Here is a 4,294-nt window from a genome sequence, read left to right as displayed (position 1 = left end):
ATGTTCTTACAAAATAATAGTTTTATATATTATAATACAGTTATACATATTGTAATAGAATGTCATAAGAAATGAATAAAATTCTTAAAAGAATAGCATTCTTAAGTATACAATTTTTGAACAAACGCACTTAATCTTCTTGAATGGTCAAGATAATCGACTTGATTTTAACTATTCTTACAAAAATGTGATATATTCTCATAAGAATGTAATTCTTGGCAGAATATATACTTGTTTTTGAACTCGATTAAAGGCATTTCTCTTGTATGTATTTGTGTGTTCTTGTATCAAAAAAGTGATAATCAAGCCCCACCCTGTTGCCACTACTAGAAAAACAGCCTTTTACGACGCTCATTGCGCGTCGTAAAACGCTCAGACGACACGCAAATGCACGTCAAGGAAGACCCTATCATAAAGAGAGACGACGAGCTTTTGCGCGTCCTCTATAGACGAAGCGCATTTATGACACGCAATGCGTATCATTAAAGCCGTTGTCAAGAAAGGCCATGTCATAAATGAAGATGACACACATTTCTGCGTATCGTAATTTTAAATTTTTTTAAAAAAATAATATTTATAGATTTACTAATTTTGAAATTAAATTTGCATTTCATGTCTCATAATAGAAAATAAAATACCATATACAAAAAATACAATACATTGCACAAAAGTTAATGTCATACAAATAATCATTCCAATAGTAGACAAATGGATAAATCTCAAAGGGTTCAATGTCATAAATGGATAATTTGTAAACTTTATGCATATACAAAAAAAAAATACAATACATTGCACAAAAACTTAACCATCAAGTAGTTTTGACTTTGTGCATCAAAAAAAATGTACAAGTTTTATCAATCATCTGTCCTAAAAAATAAGCACAAAAACTCAATTTTTCTATGCATTGCTTCATCTTTCAGTTGGTTAAAAGCATCTTCATTTGCATCAACAGATTCTGCATTCTCATGGGCTAAAATATGTAGCTCACTATTGTTTATAGCCTGCACACATAACAAGATTATTTGCAAGCATCCCAATCCATTGTTTTATAGAACATTAGAACATAAGTAGCACTCATTTGTTTCGAACCTTAGAATCCTTTATTTTTCTGTAATCCCTGTTATTTATTTCATCTTTTAGCTTATCATTAACAGTCCCCTTTTTATATTCTAGAGCAAGTTCTGCTAGAAAAGCTTCTCTTGCAACATCCTACTTCTCTGTGGCATCATTCTCTGCCAAAACTTCTAGGAGTGCCTAAAGAAAAGTCGAAATAGGGGAAAATAAAGATCTCATGCATGGACATGGTAACAATCAATAGAAACTCATAAATATACGAACCTGCATGAAATACTTTACTAGAGGCACAACTATGAGTCCAAAATCAAGTAAAGAGTAAGATACGTGAAGTATGATGATAGTCTTACGGGTATTGTTGTTACAGTAGCTGGAATTTGCTGTTTTGACTAATAGTAGTTTGTAGTTTGGGTTGAATGTGCTTGAATTTAAAGTAAAGCCACAAACCTGAGAGTTACCTTGTGAACATTACCAAGGAGGGCGGATGAAATACGCTTTATTTAGTTTTCAGATAGACTACCCCCACCCTTAATAAAGGTTACTTCTGGGGATTATGTTAAGTTCACAAGTGGAACTGGGGAAAGAGGGCAGAACCTCAAGCTAATTTATTAAGACAAGTGGAACTTTTGGTTGGTGGCTATATAGAAATTTGAATTTTTGGGTAGTTAGTGACACGCAAATAAGATGTTTGTCATAAGTTGCAAGAAGTATAAAGGATCATGTGGCTTGTGATGACGTAAGGTCCTAGGACCATGTGTAAGCCATACATGGCTTCTTTGTCTGAACAACCATAGTCAGAAGTCCACGCATGACCTACCACAAAAAAAGAAAACAAAAACCATGACACAAGGGTATAATTGTAATTTTAACTAAATTAGTTTAAAAAAAAACAAGATTACTCACCGATTGTGAACTTGTGAAACCTGAGCATGTCCATTACACCAACATGAGCAAGTGCACATTCGAATAGATCAGGCCTCTGTCATAACCAAAAAAAATGTTTTATGAATAATAACAAAGAATAATTTATTAAGGATTTAAAATTTTATTGAATTAGCATAATACCTAATTAATGCAAGCTCCAACAAGTAGGCCACCATTGCTTCCACCTTCAATTGCCAATTTTTTAGGGTTTGTATACCCTGAAGATGCAGGACTGAGCTTAGATTCCAACTGCTGCATTCCAATTACAGTTCGCATGATTCATGCATCAACTTTGCTGAGCTGTATCTTCAAAAAAGTAAGATGAAGTATAGATACTACACATAAATATAAAATATACATCTCCATAAATCAAACTAACCTCAATTGACAACCGTTCTTTCTGCTTCTGGATTGCAACTTCTACAAAAGAATCCACTTGATGCAGATAGTCATCTTCACCGGATTCCAAGTCAGATAGATGAGAATTCACAAACCCAAACTGGTTAACATTCAAAGATTCAGCTTCTTTTAAAACATTTGCCAAGGCATCCACCTCAAATTTGTTGACAGGTGGCATGGCATCATCACAACTCACCATAAGCTCTTCAAGTTCTCATAATGACATAATTAGTGTTGGATACAAATATTAAAAAGAGGGAGGATTGAAGGAAGAGAAATACGGACCTTAATATGGAGCCAGTGGTATCATTTTGGAGAGCCAGGTGAACAGCACCAACCTGAGGAGAATTATGTAATTTCTGATGCAATATTCTAACAGGCAGGTAAAGCTGTCTGGGGACAGTGGGTGATTCCGGAGGACTGGAAGGATTTTTCAAAGCACAATATTATAATAAAGAGAAATGAAAGTAGGATGCTACAATAATTATACATGTATTTGGACCCCTTGACTTCAAAGAAGGTTGAGAGGTGAGATTATCCAAAACCTTTTCATCACTATGGTTCAACAATAATCTCTCACATACTTTTTTAAAAGCTGTAGAATTGTTCTGGATATACTCCTCTGTAGATGCCTCCAACTTAAGCCAGACTGTGTGGTCCGTTTCATCCAACTCCATATCACAACGTTCATCAACTGTTAAAACAACATAAAGTATGATATCAATTTAGCTATTTAAGTCATTCATGATATGTTGTAGCATTAATTTCACACAATAAACAGATTTAACATAACATTATTTTCACCTGGATTGGAACAGAACAACAACCGATTGAAACAAGAGCGTCGATTTTTGCATATGGCCATAGATGGTGTGCTTCACGTATTGCAAATATTGTAGGGTTATTTGCCACAATAGCACCATCTTTCCACCTAAATACACCTGGACAAGATAGATGATATATATAAATGAAAAATGTCAGCTTTTTTATATTTTTACAAGTTACTCAACAAGATGTTACAATTATAAGTTCAAGGTTTAGAGTTTAGGGTTTATACCATCAGAGTAATCATCAAGATAATATGGAGCAGCAGATGATGCTCTTATAGCTTCCCATAAATCATGTCTATAGCTTCCCATGTAAGCACTCCTTTTATACCCAACTTGAGCACAATAGTTGCAGTGGTTGAAAAAATGTCTGACATTGTCAAAGGAACTTCTTGTGTGCCAACAGGGTACTAGATTTTAAATAGAAATAATGTCAATGATTGTTTATTTTCCATTAGGAAGCAACTTTAATTAATAATTAGTGCAAAATAAGAACCTGATAATTACGAAATATAAACGGCTGAGCTGGTGCCACGTTGACTAAAGTTGATACAACAAAAACTTTTGGAATCCTTTTTATTGATGAATCAATTAAAAGATCTCCATCTTCATCTGCACATATCTCTTTTAATAGCCTCTCAAATTGATCGGCACTGTGCTGGACAAAATAATAGAGCTCCTTTCATCTGCACATATCTCTTTTAATGTCTAAAATGAGAATCTGATCATAATATATAGTCAAAGAAAAGGTAAAAGAGTCACCAAGATGTGCATGTATTATATATATATATATATATATATATATATATATATATATATATATATATATATATATATATATATATATAGTATTTGGCACCTAGCAAAGACATAGACATAGACGAAACTACTTGGTTTCCATTATAGGTCACCAAAGTCACACCAACCGAGGGTCCATCTTCTGGAACTGATCCTGCTGGGAAATGTATATGGATGTCCCGCCCTTCAAGCAGATTCCCTTCTCCTTCTCCACAACCCATATTAAGCTTTACTGCCCTTGCTCTTACATAATAATAAGATTAAGTAAATAA

The 4,294-nt window shown here is 33.8% G+C and overlaps 1 long non-coding RNA gene across 3 annotated transcripts; it reads right to left on the bottom strand.

The window, feature by feature from the left end:
- Positions 1-743: 743 nt before the first annotated feature.
- Positions 744-3,936, bottom strand: LOC145068971 (uncharacterized). 3 transcript variants are annotated; one of them, XR_013689190.1, is made up of 8 exons: positions 3,721-3,936; positions 2,683-3,338; positions 2,378-2,601; positions 2,140-2,298; positions 1,978-2,053; positions 1,339-1,887; positions 1,090-1,254; positions 744-1,001 (listed from the first exon to the last, which is right to left on the bottom strand). It is a non-coding gene; the product is annotated as an uncharacterized LOC145068971 (long non-coding RNA). The 3 variants fall into 3 exon arrangements; XR_013689189.1 differs by having other exon boundaries at positions 2,378-3,338; XR_013689191.1 differs by having other exon boundaries at positions 2,378-3,328.
- Between the last annotated feature and the right edge of the window lie 358 nt (positions 3,937-4,294).

Source organism: Lactuca serriola, chromosome 8 (genome assembly GCF_051521515.1).
Source record: "Lactuca serriola cultivar US96UC23 chromosome 8, Lser_US96UC23_V15, whole genome shotgun sequence".
Taxonomy (NCBI): domain Eukaryota; kingdom Viridiplantae; phylum Streptophyta; class Magnoliopsida; order Asterales; family Asteraceae; genus Lactuca; species Lactuca serriola.
This window is presented reverse-complemented; position numbering and strand designations above follow the sequence as displayed.